Source organism: Macaca fascicularis, chromosome 16 (assembly GCF_037993035.2).
Source record: "Macaca fascicularis isolate 582-1 chromosome 16, T2T-MFA8v1.1".
Classification (NCBI taxonomy): Eukaryota; Metazoa; Chordata; class Mammalia; order Primates; family Cercopithecidae; genus Macaca; species Macaca fascicularis.
In genome coordinates, this window is record NC_088390.1 from 85,631,731 (window position 1) to 85,655,585 (window position 23,855).

Here is a 23,855-nt window from a genome sequence, read left to right on the forward strand (position 1 = left end):
ACCTCTCTGAGCCTCCGTTCCCTTTTTGGTAGAGCGGGGACGGCAACATCTGCCTTCCCGGGGTGACTATGGGGGTTTAGCAATCACCAGGGTGGAGGGTCTGGCACACAGGTATTGGATAAAAAAAAAAATCACCATTAATCAAGGGACATGGGCATTTCCAGGTATGTGAGTTAGGAAAGAGGGAGCGCGAGGCTGGCAAATTTCTATACCAGCGTGAAAAGGACATACTCCAGCTCTGCCAAGTTGCTCGGGAGGCTCTGGGACCTGCCAGGCCTGGGGGAACCCACTCAGCATTCTGGGCAGTGACCTCGCGCTCTGGCCTGCGTGGAGGATCTGCAGAAGCGGCAGAAGGCTGCGGTGCCTCAAACCCTGTCTCGCTCCCCTTTCTCACTCCCGAGTCTCCTCCCTCCCTCCTTCCCTCTTCCTCTAACTCATCGGCAAGCGCCAGCCACTTGGCAGGCTGGACACCCAGCAAAGGAGTCACACGGAGACTTCTTGCTGGTTTTGGCCGAGACCACCAGGACTGTGTGTTGAGTCCCCAGAGGCTAATTCCTGCAGAGGAGGGACAAAGTAAGTCCTGAGAGATCCAGCGAAGCAGCGAGCCAGGGAACATCCACGGAGGCAGGTTGGGCCTCAGTTTCAGAGTGGTTTCCCCTTTTCCTCCCGGGCCGGTGTCCTTCAATCCCATAGATCAGAGGGAGGGGCCCCCATGGATGTCAGATGTCCAGCCCAGCCCTAGGAGGGGGAGTATTGTTTGAGCATCAGCTCGCCCAGGGCAGGGGCTTTGTTTGGCTCCTTCTTGCATCTCAAGCATGTCATGTGTGCTCACTGCACATGAGATGAGCAGGTCTCTCATGCCACTGGGGGACTCTGCCATATAGAAGGATTCAGCACAGGGCCCCGCTCATGGTTGGCTGGGGGGTGGCGGCGCGGGAAGGCTGACTGGTGGGTGTTACTCCCTATTCCATGGCTTATGACTGGAGCACATGTGATGGCCAAGAGGCAAAAAGCAAAGTGCCCAGGAAGACCCTGACCAGCCCAAGGGATGCAGGCAGGTGGCCTCAGTATCCAGGTAAGGGTGGGAGAAATCCAGGGGCAGGGAAGGTGTGCTTGGGGCCTCCGTGTTGGTTTTTCCTCCTGAGCTGGTAATGCCAAGGCTAGTGCTGAATTGTAACCATCACATTGCGGGGACCTCCACTTTGCTTAGTGGGGAGCAGATAGGTACCGAAACTTTTTAGCCACCAACAGCGATAAAACCCGCCTTCTTTGTGGACCTCCCCCTATGGATCCCTTGGAGAGACCAGGGGCCCTGCAATCAGCATCAGTGTAAGGTCTGCAGGGTCAGAAGGACCCAGGTGTGGGCAGCCAGGCCGGCCGGGGACGCATGTCTTCCCGGCCCTTACTCCGTAGGAGGGAACCTGGCCTGCTCCTCCTTCTAAGCTGCTCACAGGCCTCTCTTGTCGCCTGTTCTGTCTTAAGTGGGATTGTGTCAAGATCTCACTATCTTGCCTCTCCTCCCTGGCACTATCCACGGGCTCTCTGCGTTCCCTCTGGCTTGTGCCTTGGCAAAGCTGTCCACTCCGGAGCAGGCGGGGCAGCCACGAAGCCTGAGAGAGAGGTGTGTGTCCTGCTCTCTGCACCGTGACGCCTCGTGCTCCCCGAAAACCAGGGAGAAATTACTCTGCCCAAGCGGAACATGCCCGGACAAGCCTCCTCTCCAGCTGTAATTAATACTCTGGGGAAAACACAGACTTGGGGTTTTTATACTTCCACACAAACACACACACACACAGAGATTTCTTTCCGTTGTCCTCCAATCCTATCTCAAATGTTTAATGTCCTGCTTCTTTCATGGGTAGCACAAAACCACCCAACTGGATACATCCAGAAAGCCGAGGCAGACACCAGGGACCCTCTTCAGGTTCCGTGATGCAGAACTTGAGCATTTGGGAGCTGATTTGCCAACAAGCAGTGCCCGCGCTGCATCCCTGATGTGGAGCAAAGCAGCTTTGGCCTTCTCAGAGTCAGGAATGGCCGTGAGTTTGGGTTAACCCTTTGTGGTCAACATTCTGGGGCATTGCTCTTTATTTCCCCATTACAGTAGCCTAACTGATGCACTAGTCCAAACACATATGTGCGCATACCAAGTGCTCCTGCCACCTGACTCGTTATAAAACACTCTGGTGAGGCAGGAGCCTTGCAGTCCCATGAAGCTAGGCAGCTAGCAACTCTGACAGTGGAAATGTTCTCTCGAAGGACAGGAGAGGGCCAGGCGCAGTGGCTCATGCCTATAATTCCAGCATGTTGGGAGGCCGAGGCGGGCAGATCACTTGAGGTCAGGACTTCAAGACCAGCCTGGCCAGTATGGTGAAACCTCATCTCTACTAAAAATACAAAAAACTTAGCCAGGCATGGTGGCATATGCCTGCAATCCCAGCTACTTGGGAGGCTGAGGCAGGAGAATGGCTCGAGCATGGGAGGCGGAGGTTGCAGTGAGCCAAGACTGTGCCATTGCATTCCAGCCTGGGTGACAGTGTGAATGAGACTCCGTCTCAGAAAAAAAAAAAGGACAAAGGACAGGGCTGGGCGTGGTGGCTCACACCTGTAATCCCAGCACTTTGGGAGGCCGAGATGGGCGGATCACTTGAGGTCAGGAGTTTGACACCAGCCTGACCAACATGGCGAAACCCCATCTCTACTAAAAACACAAAAAAGTTAGCCAAGTGTGGTGGTGCACATCTGTAATCCCAACTACTCAAGAGGCTGAAGCAGGAGAATCACTTGAACCTGGGATATGGAGGTTGCAGTGAGCCGAGATGGTGCCACTACACTCTAGCCTGGGTGACAGAGCAAGACTCCATCTCAAAAAAAAAAAAAAAAAAAAAAGACAGGAGAGCTCATGTGGGCCAGGAAGGGTGGAGTCCTCTGTGTCTCCTACTGGTCAGAGAGCTCCTTTGGGGCGGCATGAGGAGGTACAGATGGGAATGGGCTCAGAAATCCAAGCCCGTGAAATCCACAGTCTCCTACAGGGAGCCTTGACTTCTCCAGGCAAATTCTCAGTGTGAAAAGAAGCCTGAACAACCAGGGCTGTGGTCTTGCCTTGGCTACTTCTAACGTGGGCCTGGGCAAATAACTGACCCATCCTAAGCCTTAGTTTCCTCATCTGTAGAATGGGGACACCAGCACTGCTCCTGCCTTCTGAACAGGCCTGTTGTAAGGATGACATGGGATAGCAGATGTCACTTGTGATGACCTGTGTCCAAGCTCCTTATCAGCTGGAGAAGCTGTGCCCAGATAAAGGATTGGGTGTGTCTGACTCAGCTGAGGCGGGTGCAGGGACCATGATTTAAGACCAAATAGGCTCAGCTTCTCATGGGTCCTCCTCAGCTATTCTCACTAGGGGCAAAGAGGGTGCAGCCCAGAGGCATGGTGACATGCAGTGATGATGAGGCTGGTTGGGTTGCTGGTGGCCTCTAGGTTCCCTTCTCCCCAGTTTTCTCATGTTCCTTACCACTCAGTCTTTGAGAGGCTTGGAGGCATTGTTTTTCTCTCATGTTCTCTCCTTATTTATTTATTTATTTAGTTTTTAGATGGAGTCTCGCTTTGTCACCCAGGCTGGAGTGCAGTGGTATGATCTTAGCTCACTGCAACCGCTGCCTCCTGGGTTCAAGCAATCCTCCTGCTTCAGCCTCCCGAGTAGCTGGACTATAGGCATGTGCTACCATGCCTGGCTAATTTTTTGTTTTTTTAGTAGAGACAGGGTTTCACCATGTTGGCCAGGCTGGTCTTGATCTCCTGACCTTGTGATCTGCCTGCCTCGGCCTCCCAAAGTGCTGGGATTACAGGCGTGAGGCATGGCGCCAGGCTCTCCTTATTTACAATCAAAATGTTCCTGAGAAGAAACGCTATGAAGCAGTCTTCTTGTTAAGACTTTCCAGAGCTAAGTTCTGGCTCCTGCAGAGTCCTCGTCATTGAGGAGAGGAGGCTGTTCTCAAGGCATGGCAAGCAAAGGTGTCTGTCTCTACACTAGGACTGTGTGTCCCAGGCCCACGAGTGCTCTGACAGCCCTGCAGCTCATCTCCTTCCACCCTGCAGGGGACTGGGGACAAGGGCCAGGCCCAGCCCGTGTATGTGCCTGGGTTTGTTCCAGCAGCTGGGCAGTTACTGCAGAGACAGATTTGGTGTAAAGAAGAAAACAGTTCTGCTTCTGGTCAAGATGGAGAAATGGGGACTGATGTGTCTGCCTCCTAGAACAATAACAACAAGCTGAAGACTAGTTTCCGAGACACTGGACAAGATAGGGCAGTGATCCCCCATTGATGGTCATATAGGAGCTGCATGGTCGTTCCAGCTGACTGTCTTGAGGAAGTTTTCAGGCCATGGTGCAGGGACCCCAGGTCAAGCCTGGTGTAGTCCCTCAGTTGAGGAGACAGAGCTGAGAGGTGGGGAGCCAAGGTGGCTGGAGTTATAAGACAGAGCAATGGGGAGAAGACAGCTGGACAGAGAAAGAGCTCTACAGATACTCAGAGGGTCCCACTGAGCACTCAGCTGAGTACCGATCAGCACAAGCTTTGGAGGAAATCACCCAAGGCTGAGGCGAGAACCCCCCGGAGGGATGAAGGACACAGCACTTGGCACCCTCACAGGGCCAGGAGTAGCTCAGTCCTCACTAGTCGGACTGGAACAGGAACTCTTTACTGTTCATGGGGTACTGGGTAGAGCATGCAGAGTCGTGCCTTAGCAGCAGGAACAATCAGACCTAGAATAAATACAGCCCCGGGCACATTGGGGCTGTATTTATTGTAAAAGAAAATTGCCTTTGTTAACATTATCATTTATACAGAAAATCTGACGGAATTGACACAAAATCTACTAGAACTAGTAAATGGATTTATCAAGGCTGCAGGACACAAGATCAATGTACAAAAAATCTATTTTATTTCTATGCGCTAGCAACGATCAATCAGAAATTGAAAGAAAAATACCATTTTAAGAATCATTGAAATATGAATGACATTGGCATAAATCTAAGAAAAGATGTGCAAAATCCATACACTGAAAACCAAAAACCATTGATGAAATTAAAGAAATTCTAAATAAATGGAGAGAAATACCTTGTTTATGAGTCAGAAGGCCCAGTATTGTTAAGATGTCAATGAGTGCTGTGTTAGTCCGTTCTCATGCTGCTATGAAGAAATACCCAAGACGGAGTAATTTATAAAGGAAAGAGGTTTAGTTGACTCACAGTTCCACATGGCTGGGGAGGCCTCAGGAAACTTACAATCATGGCGGAAGACACCTCTTCACAGGGTGGCAGGAGATAGAATGAGTGCAAGCGGGGAAATACCAGACACTTATAAAACCATCAGATCGCGTGAGACTCACCCATTATCATGAGAACAGCATGGGGAAAACCACCCCTATGGTCCAATTACCTCTACCTGGCCCTGCCCTTGACACATGGGGATTATAATTCGAGGTGAGATTGGCATATCAGTCCCTCAAACTGACTTATAGATTCAATTCAATCCCAATCAAAATCCCAGCAGGCATTTTCTTTTTTTCTTAGAAATTCACACACTAATTCTAAAATTCATATAGAAACTTAAGGGGCCTAGAAGAGCCAATACAACTTTGAAAAACAAGGACAAAGGACAGGAAGATTAACTGGTTTCAAGACTTACTAGGAAGCCATAACAATCACTGTAATAGCTGTGGTAGGTTTGGCATCAAGACAGGCCAAGAGATCCAAGAAACAGAATATCAAACCCAGAAATAGACTCACATACACATGACAACTGATTTTTGGTAAGACTGCAGGGACAATTCAATGGGGGAAAGGATGATGTTTTTAACACATAATAGTGGAATCATTGGACATTCATATGGAGAAAAACTTCAATCCATAGTTTGCCCCATGCACAAATGCTAATTCGAGATAAATTGTGGAACCAAATATAAAACCTGAAACTTCAGAACATCTAGAAGAAAACATAGGAGAAAAAAAAATCTCTTTACATTTTAGCAAAGAAGACATAATAAATGCCAAATAACCACATGAATAGATTCTCAACATCATTAGTCACTAGGGAAATATAGATTAAAACCACAGCGAGCTACCATGACACACCTAGTCGAATGGCTAAAGTTATGAAGACTGACAACACCAAGGTTGAGGAGGCTGAAGAACTGCAATTCTCACCCACGGCTGGTGGGAATGTGAAGTCGTGCAACCACTTTGGAAAACTGTTTGGCACTTATTTAGGGCGCTAAAATACACTTACCTTGAGATCTAGCCATTTCACCCAAGAGAAAAGGAAGAATATGTCCATGCACAGACTTGCACACACATATTCACGGCAGCTGTATCTGTAACAGCCCCAGACTAGAAACAGCCCAAATGTCCTTCAAGGAGTGAATGAGTCAGTGCTTTGTAACTCAATCCCCGCATGGAATACTACTTGGCCAGAACAAGGAAAAAAGTATTTCTATGTACAACATCAGAGAAGAGCCTCCAAATAACTATGATGAGTGGAGGAAGGCAAGCAGAAAATGATGACGGATGCTACGATTCTATTTACATAAAACTCCAGAAAATATAAATATTCTACAGCGACAAGAAGCAGAGTCAGTACTTGCCTTGGAAGAGGGGATTGGGTGGGGTGTGAAGAAGACATTACAAAGGGGCACAATGTAATGGTTGTGGGTGATGAACACAACCATTATCTTGATGGTGGTGATGGTGTCATGGGTATACATATATATCAAAGCTTATCATATTGCATACTCTATGTGAAGTTTATCATGCGCCCATTGTACTTCAATAAAGCTATTTAAAAAAATCCAAGTTTACAGGGCCAGGTAAATGACTGCATCAATACTTAAGAGTACAAATGGAATTTTTTTTTTTTTTTTTTTTTTTTAGACGGAGTCTCGCTCTGTTGGTCAGGCTGGAGTGCAGTGGCGCAATCTTGGCTCATTGCAACCTCTGCCTCTCAGGTTCAAGCGATTCTTCTGCTTCAGCCTCCCGAGTAGGTGGGATTATAGGTGCCTGTCACCATGCCCGGCTAAAGTTTGTATTTTTAGCAGAGATGGAGTTCCACTACATCGGCCAGGCTGGTCTTGAATTCCTGACCTCAGGAGATATGCCCGCCTTGGCCTCCCAAAGTGCTGGGATTATAGGCGTGAGCCACCGCGCCTAGCCCCACAAATGGATTCTTTATTCTACAAACGACTCACCAGGAGGCTCCTTCCGATGCTTCCCTGTAAAATAGATTCAGTTTACAGTGGTGGCATCTCAGGAGTCAGCTGTGTGAAGGCTGCTGCCCTACTCGTGGCGAACACTTGGGGGCACCTGTGAGGCCAGCACCCGGCGGCATTCCTCTCTCCTCCCACGGAAAACTGCATCTAACCTTGACAGACAGGGGCGCCCACTCGGTAGGGGGAACCCTGTTACACACGGCCCACTGTGGGAAGCCCGAGGCCCTGTGAAGGGGACCCCCTGGGCTCTGTCTCTTTGTTCTCTTCCGGCTGGAAAGCCGGAAAGCCGGGAGCAGAGTCCGAGCTGCCTCTGCCCGCAGCCCTGAGTGGCTCCGCGGTGACCGGCTTCTAGGACGGAAGCCCCCGGCTCAGGTCTAGCTCTAATGTCAGGTCTAGCTCCAGGCCATTTGGTCAGTGCCTACTTCTGAGCCAAGGGTGGGCTTAGGGCAAACGCAGTGCAAAAAAGAGTGCCAGACTTTTCCAGTTTTAGCTGAAGAAGACTTCGTACTCCTTTAACCCCGACGGATCTACTTTCTGGTCCTGGTTTTTGAAAAACGCTGTGCTGGCCTTGTACACACACCACCCAAGACCCAGGACCTGGCAGAAGAGAGGCCCTCTGAGGGCCGAGGGCTGCAAATTCCTGGCAAGTCTGCATTTTCTAATTTTGTTCTCAATAAATATACGTTACAGATGATCTCCAACTGACGAAGGTTTGACTTACAATTGACTTAGAATTTTTCGACTTTATGTTCGTTGGGTTTTTTAGGGGTATTAAATGCTTTTTTTTTTTTTTTGAGACGGAGTCTTGCTCTGTTGACCAGGCTGGAGTGCAATGGTGTGATCTCAGCTCATGCAACCTCCGCCTCCCGGGTTCAAGCGATTCTCCTGCCTCAGCCTACCAGTAGCTGGGACTACAGATGCCCGCCACCATGCCTGGCTAATTTTTGTATTTTTTGTAGAGATGGGGTTTCGCCATGTTGGCCAGGCTGGTCTTGAACTCCTGACCTCAGGTGATCTGCCCACCTTGCCCTCCCAAAGTACTGGGATTACAAGCATGAGCCACCACGGCTGGTCCATTAAATGCATTTTTGACTTACAATATTTTCACCTTATGATGGGTTTATCAGGACTTAACCCCATCGAAAGTCCAGAAGCATCATACTTGTATAATAATCTCCCTAAAGTAAACTCTGCAAGTGAATCCGTGGAGGGGGTCAGCCACAGGTGGGTAATGGGGTTGGAGGTACGGAGCAATGAACCAATGGGCTCAGGCCGTAGCAGCCAGTCTCCCAGCAAGGGTCAACACTGGGAACTGAGCCGATATCTGAAGCCCCTTTCCCCAAGGAGACCAGGCCATGGAGGTGAGTTGGACCACCCTGGACCAGTGAGCTGGGACTGCCTGAGGGATGGGTGGCCATGCACGGAGCAGCTGGGGTGGGGGACCTTGGGGTTGGGGGAGGGAGAGGATCAGGAAGGCAGTGACACTGATTCTCAGGCCAGCCAGAATTGCCTAAAAACAATCGTCCTCCATCCTCACCCCATTTATCCATTTCCTCTTTAGCCCCTCTGGCCCCCAGTCCTGCTTTCCCCAGCACATTTTGGGCTTGCCCACGGGGGACAAGAGAGAAGACGACACAGAGGTGCTTAACGGCGCCAAGCTTTCCCTCCTCAGCCCCCAAACTCTTCCTCCCTCCAGTGGCTGGGAAACCCCAGAAACTCCGGGCTTTCATTATCAGCAGCTCCCAAGATGTTCAACATGCTCATATCTGTCAAAAACTATTCAGGAAAAATAGAGAAGTCTTTATACCTTTTATTCAGCCAATTTTCCCCGAGGCACTCTGGGCTCTCTAAGAAAGAAAAAGAGAGAAAGGAGAGAGAATCACAATCAATGTTGTCATCATGCATCTGGTTGCTGGCGATGCTATTTGCTCATCGACTAGGGAAGTCTGGAGGTGGAAGCATCATCTCCCTGGGAGTCCAAGGAAACCTGCTCGGGTTAACCTCTGGCTGCCATCTGCATCTCAAGCATGGCTGGGAGGCAGTGTTTAGATAACAGGCAGAGATAAAGCAAAATAGGGCACGGTGGACTGGCCACCCAGAGGTTTCAGACTCATTTTCTCTGTTACTCTGGATGTTCCTTTCTTTCCCCCTCTCTTTCTTTTCTTTGCCTCAAACTCCAAGCAATCCCTTTCCTCTTCTCCTAGCACCCTACCACCTGGTTCGAGGTTGTCCACGAATGCAGGCTTTGTGGCTTGTTGATGGTGACATTTAGTTTCACACTGGGTTTCCTCTGCCACGCTGCAGGGATTTGCTGCGGGGATTTGCTTCCTCCTCCAGGTGTAGGGCGGGGGTCACTGTCACTTTGAGTGCAGTCATGGCATGCTCATTCATTTTATTTATTTATTTAAGTTGTTTCTGGAGACGGAGTCTCGCTCTGTCACCCAGTCTAGAGTGCAATGGCGTGATCTTGGCTCACTGCAACCTCTGCCTCCGAGGTTCGAGCAATTCTTGTGCCTCAGCCGCCCGACTAGCTGGGAGTACAGATGTGTGCCACCAAGCCCAGCTAATTTTTTGTGTTTTTAGTAGAGATGGGGTCTCACCATGTTACCCAGGGTGGCCTTGACCTCCTGAGCTCAGGCAATCCACCCGCCTAGGCCTGCATGTTCATTTTATGTTATTAAAGAAAAGTCATTTAGCAAATTCTAAATCCCATCAAACACATAATTATAGAGGCAATCGTTGTGTGTTACTGTGAGTCAGGTGCACCAGCAGCAGGAACGGCTCAGTGATACGGACAGACTGGCAAGGATCACCACTCACTCACTTTATGATCCAGGGCCCCGGGCCAGGCTATCCGCTCCTGCGTAAGTCACAAAGCTAGCTCCCCGGGGCCTGGGACTTCACACGCGTGCCTGGACACCTTCCTTTTCTTACTTAGTAGGTCATTGAGGAGTTTAGAAACAAAGGGGTGTGTGTACAGTGTGCTTTAAACAAACTTAGATTTTCTTCCTTTATTTTAGTAATGTTTCATAATTTCCTGTGTACATGACTTGCACATTTTTAAATTATAAAATGCACATAACATAAAATTTGCAATTTTAACCATTTTCGAATGTACAATTCAGTGGTATTGAGTACATTCACACTGCTGTCAATCACCACTGCTCTCTGATGCCTGAACCTTTTCGTCACTCCAAAAAGAATATCCATACCTGTTAAGATGCCACTCCCTGCCCCCGGCCTCCCGTGCATGTGTGTGTGTGTGTGTGCGTGCGTATTTTTTTTAAACTTAGTGTAAAAACTAAAAGCAAGTGAAAAGCTTCTGGAATTGAAAGACCGTCAGACTAGGCCTCTTTCTTCAGATCTAGAAAAATCACCACCACTGTCCTCATCCACATCACTGTAAAAAGGTAACTGCGGTCGTTTCGTTTGCACGGTTTATGAGCCAGGCGCTTCCTGTACGTTGCTTCATTCAGCCCTCCCAATGGCTCTAGCAGGCAGGCACACTTCTCACTCTTCCCATTCTTCAGATAAAGAAACCAAGGCCCCAGCCGGTGAAGCAACTGTGACCACAGTAACTGGGTCAGCCGGCCTGTCCCCCAGAGCAGGTTACCCGAGCTGCCTGTCTCACCCGCAGATGGAAAGGAGTACCCCACCCTGTGGGAGGCGAGAACGAATGTGGCCACAGAACATGGAACTGCATAGGGCCTGGCTTCCCTGCTGGGTTTGTGCAGATCACAATGGCAGTATTGGGTACGTCATAGGCGGGCCCCTCCCAGCCGCATCAGGGAGGGCTATGGGCCACGGAGCAGCTGAACTTGAACTGGGCACTGGGCAGGCCATTTCCAAGGTAGCTCCGTGGAGTCCCTGTTCTCGAGACTCCCCAGTAAAATGGCAAAGGTAACTTCTGGCCCGTGGAGCCGTTTCCACACACAGCTCACAAAGTGACGCTGAGAAGGGCAGGTGTGATTGGAAGGCACTGCCAGTGAGAGTCACTTCGAAAGGAAATGCGTCATCTGAGCGGCTTGCATCAGCTGCTGCCTTCGTTAATTTGGGGGATTTTTTCTTTTTTTGAGACGGAGTCTCGCTCTGTCGCCCGGGCTGGAGTGCAATGGTGTGATCTCAGCTCACTGCAACCTCTGCCTCTCCGGTTCAAGCGATTCTCCTGCCTCAGCCTCCGAAGCAGCTGGGATTACAGGCACATGCCACCATGCCTGGCAATTTTTTGTATTTTTAGTAGAGATGGGGTTTTACCATGTTGATCAGGCTGGTCTTGAATACTTGACCTCAGGCAATCCACCTGCCTTGCCCTCCCAGAGTGCTGGGATTACAGTGTGAGCCACCGCACCCACTGGATTTTCTTATTGGTGATTTCTTTTCTTGAAGTGAGTTTTCCAATTCAATACAATTTGGTTCCATTGAGTCCAGCCCCACTGAACAAACACACAGCCAGGCATGTGGATCTGGAGCCAGGTCCGGAGCCTTGGAAGAGTAGGTCTGTGGCTCTGCTGGAGGCAGGCTCGGGCCCGTGGGCTGAGAAGGTGAAGCAGGACTAAGCCAAGGATTCAGGGTTTCACCTCTCTTCCCGAACACCTCCGTGTCCCCTGTCCTTTCTCCTCTACTGGTCCAGGCTCTGTGCCCAAGTCCTTAGATTTCCTCCCAGCACAATAAAACCTTTCGGCTCTGGAATTCCCAGTCTTTGGGCCACATCAGCCCAGATGGGAGCTGGCAGAGCACGCTGTTCACCCCACCCCATCTACCCCAGCTTCCCTGCCTCTGCCAACCCTTCTCTCCTGAGAGATTGTTGGCATCCCTCGAGTTCTCTTAAATGTGTCACACACTTACGAGCGTTTTTATTTGGTCACGGTGAAATACGTTCCACCTGCACTGTGTGAACCCAGGGGCTGCAGTGGCATCTGGAGGCCTGGAGGCTAGGCCCCATTTCAATCACCAAAGAGTTCTCATTTTTGAAAGCTCCAGTACTAGAGGGATGGTCAAAGAGCCGGTTGAGCCTGATGCCTCAACCACAGGGTCCAACCTGTTTTCCTGGCTCTTCGGGCCAGGAGCTCCCTGGGCCCAGCTTCATCCTCTGTCCTTTCATAGAACCTCCAGCGTCATGAAATTCCCTGCACCTCCCGGGAGGCCCTTGCGCATGGAAAGGAAGGTGGTCTCCGTGCGGAGCGCCCACTCCTGCGGTGGCCTGGCTGCCCGTCCCTGGGATGGCGCCTGGCTTTGTGTTTCTGAGATGAATACCGGCTCCCCATCCTCTTCTGTATTCCCAGCATTTTCTATGTCTCTGGTCCCTGCCCCACCTACCCAATCCTGGGCGTGGCGGAAGGAGAGAGGCCCCCGGGTTCATTCCCACTCCACGGGCCTTTCGGATGACATCCCATGGGTGTGCTCCCAGGGTCATGAAATACGGAGCTGATTCTCAGCCTCACTGTTAGCAAACACTGCTCTCAGCCGCTCAGCGGGATAATCAATTATGGTAATTTTTGCCTCCGTGAATCAGGTTCATGGAGGAACACAGGGATCAGCACAGTGGTGCCGACTTCCCCCAGTGCACGTGCAGTCACGCCCTTCGGCAAAGCCCAGACAGAGCAAGAACCACCTGCCAGGCTCAGATTGTCTCCACACTCCCAGAGGGTGAGCGTCCAATGTGGAGCCCGTGGTCTGCCTTCCCACTAGACTGTGACACCCCCATGGGCAGAGGCCATGTCTTAGAGGTTCCAGTGTCCCCAGACACTGGTGTGGGGCCACCATGGACCAGAGGCATGGAAAGGAAAGGATGTTTATGAATGAATGAACAATGGAATGGCCTTGTAACAGGTAAGCGTTTGCCTCCAGAGGTCAGAGCTGGACCCCTGTTTTGAAGCATGGGATTGGATCCTTTGAGAGTAATATTTGCTCTTGGGGAATCCCAGCCACGGATGTGCATTTATCTACCCGGAGAGGCCTTTTCTCGTGTTCTCCCTTCTGTCCTGTCTCTCCTTTAGGCCCCTTGATTCCACCTGGCTCACAGCTCGACCTCCCACCTTCGCACCAGTCCCTCCAAAGACGAGGTCCTTGTGGGCTTCTCCCTGCAGTTCTCCTCAAGGACATGTGATTCTGTCTTTATTGAACTCCGTCCAAACAATGGAAGTCTCCCACCTCCCAAAGCCTTTAACCCTAGCTGTCTTCTGTCCATAAAACATCTCATTCTTCAGAAATGAAACTGGGGCTTGCTTGTGTGGCCCTTGAAATGAAAAGCAGACGTGTCCCTTAGTAAAACTCATCGTTAGTGGATCATGCAAGACAACTGGTCAGAAAACAACCCTCATGTCGAAATCAGACCACTGCCACTCATCGGTGGCCCTTCAGCTTTGCCGTCACACATACGTCCCTTCTCTCCCCAGTTAGGTGCAAGTTACTTGATTACGGGGAAGGTCTAGAAAGGCACAGAGCAAGCGGAACATGGATTTCTGCATGGATGTGTCCCCAGCTCTTTGATAAAGTCAATTTCTTAGCAGTGGCCATCACGTTTCTTGTTTATTGAACATCTACTGCGTCAGGCACTGAATATACATCATTGACCTCAAGTCAGCCCCATTAGGGACACATTCTTCTTCTTCTTCTTCTTTTTTTTTTTTGAGACGGAGTCTCACTCTGTCACCCAGGCTGGAGTGCAATGGTGTGATCTCTGCCTCCCGGGCTCATGCCATTCTCCTGCCTCAGCCTCCGGAGTAGCTGGGACTACAGGCGCCCGCCACCTCGCCCGGCTAGTTTTTTGTATTTTTAGTAGAGACGGGGTTTCACCATGTTAACCAGGATGGTCTCGATCTCCTGACCTTGTGATCCGCCCGTCTTGGCCTCCCAAAGTGCTGGGATTACAGGCTTGAGCCACCGCGCCCGGCCCCTGGTGTCTATTCTTGTAAGGGCACTAATCCCATTGCAAAGGTACCCTCCCTTATGACCTCATCTAACCCTAATCACCTCCCAAAGGCCCCATCCCCAGATACCATCCCTTGGGGGGTTAGGGTTTCCATATAGGAATTTTGAGGAGTGACTGACATTCAATCCAGCACACAGTTTCCACATATTCACTCTATTCTTTGCTTTTCTTCTTCCGTGTTTTCCTAAATGTGCAGTGACGGTGCTTGGACCTAGTTTATGGTCAGAGTAGATTTATTCCTGCTGCAGAGGCACTGGTGCCAGGAAAGACCTCAGGAGCTCTGGTTCCCAGCGTGCTGCCGCTGCTGGTGGAGGGGGTGCTACCTGAGGAGCCCCGGGGTGGGGGGCAGGCCATGTGGAGGGTCCTCCAGGCAGCTTTGAGAAACTCCCCGTGCACCACTCTCTTGTTGTGTTACTTCAGATTTTCTGAAACGATCTGTTTGTGCTCTTTCCCTAAGGGAAACTGGAGGTGAGGGGTGCAATTTTATAAATAAAAAATCAACTGTGGAGGCTTAAACCTGGCTTGTGATGACGGTGATCAGAGCAGGAGAGCCACATCTATTTAATGTGATATTTTCCTCCTTTTTCTGAATAGAAATTTGCCTTTAGAGAGGAAAGGAGGGGAGAGAAAGGAGAGGGGAGGGAAGGGGAAGGGAGCATAGGACAGGTGAGGGCAGGGGAGGGGATCTGGTTTATGGCTCTGAGTCATCGTTAGCGAGACTGGGCAGTTCTGGCAGGTTCTGGCCATCACAGTGGCCACTGGAGTGGCTTTGGATTTTGAGCACACAGCCCATACTTAGGCCCATGGGAAAGGGCCATCCCCTTACTGGTCCTCCACAGCGCAGCAGGGCAGGGGTTAGGGGTTACACGCTGTGCTCAGAGCAGTTTAGCCTTCTCTCCCAGGAAGCCCGGACAGGGCTCCCCAGCAACCTGCCTGGAGTCCCACCTTCAAGGTCCTTCCAGGCACTCTAGGCCTTTAGCTCTGCTCCAGTGGGGCCTTACTCCCCTCTGCCTGCGTGGACACTGCTGTGGGCCCTGTGACAGCAGCATGCACGCCTAGTGCTTGCTGAATGCGTGCCAGGCTACCTGCTGGGGACTGTGCTTTTCTGGGGTTATGCCATTGATGATGTCATTTCAGCTTTACAACCACCCCAGGGGGCAGGTACTATGATCACTTCGTTTCCAGAATCAAATCTGAAGCTTGGGGAAGTGAAGCAGCTTGCCCTAAATGCCACAGCTGGTAGCGGTTGCAGCTGGAGTTTGCGTCGAGACCCACCTGACCACAAGCTTGTGCTTAGAGCTGATTATTCTGCTCAGGCTGAGCACTCCTGGATAAAGCCTGGAGCGTCAGAGTGAGCAGGGGGCAAAGCAACGTGGCCCTGGGAGCAAACCCACTGTGCTCCTTTTGCTCATTGCCAGGTCTAACTCCAACCTGCCTCCCACCCCAGCATGTGTGCAGCCTCAACGCCCAACACCAGCCCAAACCTTCTGTGGCCAGTTGAGTCTTCCAGCTGTGGGGGCTTTGCAAGGCCCATGTGCCTTTGCCCAGGGGTGCCATTTGGGACCGCGGACTCGACCACAGTTAATTGCTTGGGTGATATATTAGAGGTTCTGTCTGGTGGGATGAGGTCTGCAGGCACCTGGCTGCCCTCAGGTGGGAGGGCGTGGGGAAGGTGCTGGCTTTGCATGCGCAGAACTTGGCGTACACCTGTGGGCTGAACGGAACTCACTGGCCCACCCCTGAGAGGCACTGACGACACATGCCAAGGTGGCCTCACACAATCGAACCCTGAGAGAGACTGTTCAGACCAAAGGACCCCAGGAAAATGGTTGTTCCTTTGACATGTATTTGGAAGCTACTTTTTTGTTTTGTTTGAATTTTCTGTGGTAAATGCCCATAACAAAAAATGTACCATTTTAACCATCTCTAGGTGCACAGTTCAGTGGCATGAAGCACCTCACACTATTCACCCATTCCCACCACCTACCCCCCACCACCCACTTCCACTCCCACCACCCACCCCCACTCCCACCGCCCGTCCCCACTCCCACCGCCCGTCCCCACTCCCACCGCTCATCTCCACTCCCATCACACATCTCCAGGACTTCTTCATCTCTCCAAACCAAAGCTCTGTCCCCATTAAACATCCACTCTCCACTCCCCCGCTCTGCCCCTGGCAACCCCCATTCTACTTTCTATCTCTATGACTCGGCCTATTCCAGGGACCCTCATTTACGTGGAATCAGACGGTATTTGTCCTTTTGTGCCCAGCCATTTCACTCAGCATAATGTCCTCAAGGTTCATCCCTATTGCAGCCTGGGTCAGAATTTCAGTCCTCTGTGAAGCTGAGTGATATTTCACTATACGGATACACCACATTTTGTTTATCCATTCGTCCGCGGATGAACATTTGGATTTTTTTTTGAGACATCTCACTCTGTCGCCCAGGCTGGAGTGCAGTGGCATGATCTCAGCTCATTGCAACCTCCACCTCCTGGGTTCAAGCGATTCTCCTGCCTCAGCCTCCCTAGTAGGAGTAGCTGGGATTACAGGTGCACATCACCATGCCTGGCTAATTATTGTATTTTAGTAGAGACAGGGTTTCACCATGTTGCTCAGGCTGGTCTCGAACTCCTGACCTCAAATGATCGGCCCGCCTTGGCCTCCCAAAGTGCTGGAATTCCAGACATGAGCCACCATGCCCGGCGGACAGATGGATTTTAATCCACTTTTTAAGACAATGAGAATCATGTCAATGGCCCCATTTCCCATTTTGCTTCAGCCACAAGCAAGTCAGAAAAAGAAAAAAAAAAAATTGTGGCTCAACCTTGCTGGTTGTATCTAAAAGCCCCACTGCCTCATTTTCCTGCCCTCTCTGTCTTCCACTATCTGACCTTGACTTCTGTCTGCTGATGTGCTTCTGTCTGATTTTATGTGGCTATGACAATGGAAAACCATCTATAGAATTACATGGACACAGGCTAAAACGACCCTGCCTCAGGTCATTCTCCAAGTCTTCCCTGATGCCACAGGGGGCTGTGTGCCTCCTTCCCTCCCTGCCTTGCAGCCAGGCACAGGGCACAGCACTGCATGAGAGGAAGAGTCCCCCCCCCCAACTGCTCACGGACAGGGGGCCATGCACACCTTTGGGCTCCCGGATTTCTTGGTCACCTCCCTTTGCTGGTGTCTGATTACGCTGAGTGGGCTGTTCTTCCTTCTACTGCGAAGGGAAGCGGAGTCCCTTTCTGATTTGCTCTCCCCAGAGCTGGCGCTGCACGCCACACTCCCTCCAACACTCAGCTGAGACAGAGTTCGGTAATGATGGTGTCCAGATGGCCATCCAGTCCCCACTTGACTGCTGTGTGCTGCTCCTGTCCCCCTGCTCCCGAGTATGAAGAGCCAGCCTGGCTATGTTCACAGGCGTGGTGGTGAGATCTCAAGACCCATCCGACATCCCTCGGAGAGATGGAAACTCCTTGAGACCTGAAGAGGCACCACCTCTCTGCAGAGAGGGACATGGCTGGACCGAGGATGTGGCCTCCCAGCAGAAGTGTTGTGGGGGATGCTGGGTTTGGTCCTGCCCAAGTGTGGCTGTGAGCAGCGCCAATGGGATGGGGCGGGAGGGAGGACGGCAGACAGGAAAAGGAGCCGAGTTAATACACAGGGCAGACGGCACTCAGCACGCAGGCAACTGGAGAACGCCGCCTTCTTAGATGAGCATGTTTCATTATCAATAATTTAGACGTGTCCTTTCTCCTTTGGGAGATGGGCAAAATTGCATTTCCTGAGCAAATCTCTTAAGAAACCAACCTGTTCATTCCTCTAAGATTTTCAGAAATCCGCCTCCATCAACCTACTTACAAAATAAAAGTAGCTAACAAGCCAAGTTTGCTGGAGGTTGGGGGCTAGAATGGCTGGTCTGTGGAGCCCACGGGAGCCAGGCGGGGGTCCGAAAAATGCCCAGGATGAAGGGTGGGAGATATGGCCAGCCCATCCCCCCACCCCGACTGGCTTCGGTAATGCCACAGGTAGACACACACAGATAACATAATCATATATATATTTTTTGAGACAGAGTCTCACTCTGTCACCCAGGCTGGAGTGCAGTGGCACGATCTTGGCTCACGGTAACCTCTGCCTCCCAGGTTCAAGCGATTCTCCTGTCTCAGCCTCCTGAGTAGCTGGGATTACAGGTGTATACCACCAAGCCTGGCTAATTTTTGTATTTTGGGTAGAGACAGGGTTTCACCATGTTGGCCAGGCTGGTCTTGAACTTCTGACCTCAAGTGATCCACCCACCTTGGTCTCCCAAAGTGCTGGGATTATAGAAGTGTAATCCCACTGTGTACGGCCCCCGTATTGTTTTAATTTAAGGCAACAACTCAATAAGCATTTGTAGAATTAGAGAAGAGCAATGCAGAGTTTTGCATCTGGGGAAAAATCACAGGGTGGGGCATTTGCCGCTCTTCCAGTGCCAGAGAAGAGAAGGCAAGGCAGGACCCCGGCTGTGCTCAGAACTTAGATCTGGCAGTTGATCCACATTCGGAGTGAAGCCCGGGATGGTTGGTAAACCTCCCATGGGTTACTCAATGTCGAAGTGCCTCAGTTTACTCCCCTGTAAAAGTGGGGGTGACAGCGGGACCCACCTCTAGGTGTGGGGATGAAAGGTACCTGGCCTGTGATGGGGGGAAACAGAGCCACCCGAGGCAGGCACAACAGGAGCTGCTCAGGGCTGCAGTGAGCTCCGGTGGGCAGACCCTGGGCTGTGGGTTTCACCCAAACAGGGCAGAAGCGGCGGGGCTCTCCTCTACCTCCGGGGCACAGGAGAGGCAGGGACGTTTGGAACAAACCCCAAGACTTCTGTACCTCTTGGCCCTAAGCGATGAAAAGGCTGGTGGCTTTGAAGTGATTAAAAGCCAGGTGTCTGTCCTGGGCAGGGTGGGGGAGGGGGGTCTTAGAGACTTCAGTGGGATTCACTTGCACCAGGATGCCCCTCTACCAGGAGGAGGCTCAAACCTGAATGAATGCAACTTCATTTCCACGTGTTAAACTGCGCTCCCCAACCTAAGCTAGTTTCCCTGGGAGGTAATGATTTTCGAAACAAAACCAAGAGCAGCTCCCATAGGCAACCCTGGGCCTGGCTGGGTGCCCCCGCAGTGACGGCCGGAGTGCTTTACACATCTCCTCGGGAGGATTCTCTCCCCACAACCCTGTTGGGGGGTGCTTGTGTCCCTAGGCACAGGTGAGGCGCTGAGGCAATGGGGGTCCCCATCGGCTCACTATCTTTGGGGACGGAGGCTGGCGGGGAGTGTTGGGTGCTGCCACGCAGAGACATTCAGCATCCAGCCTGACTTAGCAGCAAGCCCCAGCTCTGCAGAGATGCTGCTTCTCGGAGGCCTCGGAGCTCTGCTGCTCAGCGGGCAGCTGGAGGGCCCACATCCACTGCCTCTTCTGTGGGAGGGCCCCCGCCTGCCACACGCCAAGCCCCCATTCTGAGCTGGGACCTGCCTCTATAGGCTGGGATGCAGTGGGGTCTTCAGCCAGCAGAGTCAGAGCCCTCCCTGGGTCGGCAACGCCGCCTCGCTTCCTGCAGCTGACAAAGGACTCCTGAGACCACTAACCCTCTCAAGCCCTGCAAAACCATCTCTGGAACCACCCTGAAGCTAGGGACTCGGGCTCAGGAACTGCTGCTTGCTGGGGCGTCGGCAGCCAAACGCGCTTAGGTCTTCAAAGCCACCGTTTGTGCTTGGGCTGCGGATTCTGGCTAGTGAGATGCTGAGCTGTGAACAAAGTCAGAGCCCACTCATAACCACCTCCCTCTGTTCCCTGTGTCTTGGCCCGCTTGGCACCAATGCTGCTGCAGTCACCGTCTTTTATTTCCTGTATTCTGATGCTTTGACATCTGAAGCCTTACTGGCCCTGGGGAGACGGCCCCTCCCAAAGTAGCAGATTCTGAGAGGCAGTAAACAATGGACTTGGCGGTGTGCTCTTCACCTGCAAACCAGCTGATCAGATCCCACACCCCAAACCCCTTCCTCTATCAGGGTCTCATGCTCCAGGCGACTGTTCACCTGTCCTAATCACCCCAGAGCCAGGTACAGACAATCAGAGCCAGCCCAAGAGCCCAGAGCTTACCGAAATGATCCAAACCAGCCAGCCCCAAAACTGCTTCCCCTGCCTTGCCTGTTCCTTCCTAGGGAAACCACAGTCAAGACTCCTGCCCCTGTGAACCCCCATTCTCTCTGCCTCCCGACCAAGCCTGGTGCCTCCCCATGTGTTCCTGGTGCCGGGCCCCCTGTCTCTAGGGATCTGTCCCTAGATAGGCTTCTTCTACCATGCCAGTCATTTCTGTATCTGTGTGTCTTTTTGTACCCCATTAAAACAAATTCCAGGTATTCTTAGATCCCCACCAGCCTCACCATCCTAGCTGCACCTGCCAGCATCCCTGGCATTGCTTTGGCTCTTGCAAGAGGGAGCCAGTTTTAAGGATGAAACCGTAATGCTTCCCTGGTGGTAAGTTGTTCCTCAGCGCTTGGTGCAGCTCAGAGGCTGCTGGGACAACTGGATTCGGAGTTTCCGCTGCCGGAGCCGCCTCAGAAAGACTATTACTGCTCAGCAATCGCCTTTCGGGATTAACACATCTTTACTCACATGATCAATTTCAGTCTCCTACTAGATACGGCCTCAGAAGTGAAATGTGAACACGGACTTCTATCACACCCATGTCCCGGCGAACGTCTGTCTGCAACTAACCCGCATTGACAAGCAGCTAATTTGCGGATTGTGCCTGTATCGACAGTTTGGTTTATTTAATAATAGATAGTCGCTGTCTTCCCTGGGTTCTGTTCATGCAGAAGGTCTTTGCTGAGACGGAACACATGATAAATTGTGGATGTGTTTACACGGACCTTCCTGAGGCCCCAGGGCTCATGGTCAGACTTTAAAGAATAATAACAAAAATAATTTTTGTTATGGGAGGAGTTCCTGATGAGGGCGGTTAAATGAGCCGATCACTCATCGTGGGCAGCAGCACCATGCAGGGAGACCCAGCTTCACTGGTCGGCCGATACTGAACAAACATTTGCCTCAACAGATAAACATGCTTGCTTGGGCTTCATATGCCCTCCCAGGCTTTGAGAACCTCTGATTTATAAAAATAAAGCAGTGTTGATGACCACAGGAGAGTATCCTCTGCAAGACTCCCTTTGGCAGCTGCCCCTGTGCTTGGCGGTCCCTGTTTCTTTCTTCCTTTCTTTCCTTTTCTTTTTCCTTCCTTCCTTTCCCTCCCTCCCTCCCTCCTTCCCTTTCTCTCTCTTTCTCTCTTTCTTTCTTTCTTCTCTGAGTTTCGGTCTGCAGCACAGTGGCATGATCTCAGCTCACTGCAACCTCCACTTCCCAGGTTCTCCCAAGCAATTCTCCTACCTCAACCTCCCGAGTAGCTGGGATTACAGGTGCACACCACCAAGCCCAGCTGATTTTTGTAGTTTTAGTAGAGGTGGGGTTTCACCATGTTGGCCAGCCTGGTGTCCCAACCTCAAGTGATCCACTTGCCTCTGCCTCCCAAAGTGCTAGAATTATAGACGTGAGCTGCTGCGCCCAGCCTTTTCCTGTTTCTGATGTGAGCTTAGCCTTCTCAGCAGCTCCCCTTCTCCCTTGTCCCCTTCTGGTCCTAGCAACACACCCTGGATGCTCTCTGTGCCCTGGGTCTATCTGCCACCCACCACCAGGACCTCCTGCATGCAGATTTCCAATCCAGATCTCTGGTACCTCCTAGATCTTACTACCTGGTTACTAGTGCCAAAGTCACTCAACATGTGGGACAGAGGACAGACGAGGGCCTCTCCTGAAACCTCCTCCACCCCTGCCCCTCCCAGTATAGTCAATGGCACTAAAGTTGATTCAGTACCCCCAAACTCACTGAAATTGATCCAGCACCCCTAAACTCATTGAAATTGATCCAGCATCCCAAAGTCTGATCTCTGGGCACAACCCTTTCCCCTCTCTTGTCCCCAGTGCTCACCCAAGTAGTCTCTAGGTCCTATCCATTCTTCTTCCTTAACACCTTCTATACCTGTGTGACCCCCGCTACCCACAAATCCATATGGCTCAGGCCCCCTTCTCTTCCTAGAACATGGTGCAGCCTCTGAACTTGATCCTGACTCAGACATCTACAGCTCCCAGGTCCAGCCTCAACTCAGTGGCCAGACAAGTCAGCTGCATGGCAGGTTCCACCCCATTGTACACTTCACAGCTGCCCACAGGCTCAGGGAAGGTCCAAGACCTCTTGCCGTGGGGCTGAGGATGCTCACACCTGGCACCAAACCACCTGCCCAGTTGCTTCCCCCTTGGCTCCCCCACCAGGGGTCTGCCCTCAGGCTGAGGAGAGCATCTTACAGCTCCCCAGTGGCCGAGCTCACACTCCTGGATCCTTCCCCTTCCCACCTGAAAAGACCAACCCTGCTCACTCTACCCAGCAGCCTCTTACTCATCTGGAGACCAGGTGGCCTGAGCCAGCCTCGTCTTTCTCCATCTCTTAGCAGGGCATGAGTCTGCTGACCACGCCTTGTGCCTCTGGAAGCACACTTTGTCCTGGGCTGGCCCACACCTTCCTGGTCTCCCTACGGCTCTGGCCCTTCCTCCTGCCTTTGCCTAGTGAGTAACTCAGTATCCCAGGGCACCTTCTCTTTCCACCCTTTACTTTCTCCCCAGGCAACTTCGGAGCTCTGGCTTCAACCTGTACCCTGATGTCCACTCCAGCCGAGGTCCCTGTGGGTCCAACCTTTTGCTTCCCTTGGTGTCTCCCAGACTGCTCTGTCCCCCATGTCTGAGGCTCAGGGTCTTCTCCCAGAAACCTGGTCCTAGCTCAGTGGTCTCTATTTCAGTCAATGGAGCTATCACCCGTCCAAGTGAGCAAGTCAGCTGGGGTCCACTCTGACCCTCCCTCTCCTCCTCCCCCATCCTCCAATCCATCATTGACTGTCAGTTTGACCCTAGAATGCTTCTCTCACCTCCATAGCATGGGGCATTCCACCCACTCAGATACCACCTGAAACTCTTCTCCAGATCTATCATCCTTTTCTCAGACCTGCATGCCCCCAGCTCTAACCCCATATGGGACCACTTGGGATTACTTCCACTTTAAAAGCCTCTGAGCTGTCCACCTCCCCCTTGACCCCGTGAGGGGAATCGTGGTCAGCTCCTTTACATCAGGGCCTTATCTCACCTCAGGCGTCTGCAGAAGTCATAATTCAGCCCCTCTGGCCCCAAGGGACTGAAGAGCTCCCAAGTTTCTGTGCCTGGGGCAGGCGCTGTGCTCATAACCTCCCCTAGGGAGAAAGGAAGGAGAGGCCTACGCTCAGCAGAATAGCTCCCCCTGCTCCAGGTGTCCTATGCCCTGGAACCTGCCACTACGTTAGAGTTCCTGGCAAAGGGTGATTAAGGTTGCAGATGGGATCAGAGCTTCTGACTGGCCAACCTGAAAACAGAGAGAGGAGCCTGGAGTATCCAGGTGGGCCCAGGGTAATCACAGGGTTTTAATTATGGGAGATGAGGCAGGAGAGGATGCCAGCGTGTAATGTGAGCAGGACTCAGTGGCCATTGCTGGCTCTGAGGATGGAGGAAGGGGCTAAAGGCCAAGGAGTTCGGGGGCCTCTAGAGGCT

At 51.8% G+C, this 23,855-nt stretch overlaps 1 protein-coding gene across 42 annotated transcripts in view; it reads right to left on the reverse strand.

Moving 5' to 3' along the window:
* Window positions 1-23,855, reverse strand: part of RBFOX3 (RNA binding fox-1 homolog 3) — a 522,239-nt gene that overhangs the window by 137,891 nt on the left and 360,493 nt on the right. For 28 of the 42 annotated variants that reach the window (XM_065532119.2, XM_065532115.2, XM_065532117.2 and 25 more), the window contains exon 4: window positions 9,071-9,110. The exons of the other annotated variants lie outside the window; for them this stretch is intronic. The gene's annotated coding sequence lies outside the window, so the exon portion shown is untranslated. The remainder of the gene's footprint in view (window positions 1-9,070; window positions 9,111-23,855) is intronic. 42 annotated transcript variants of the gene reach the window in all.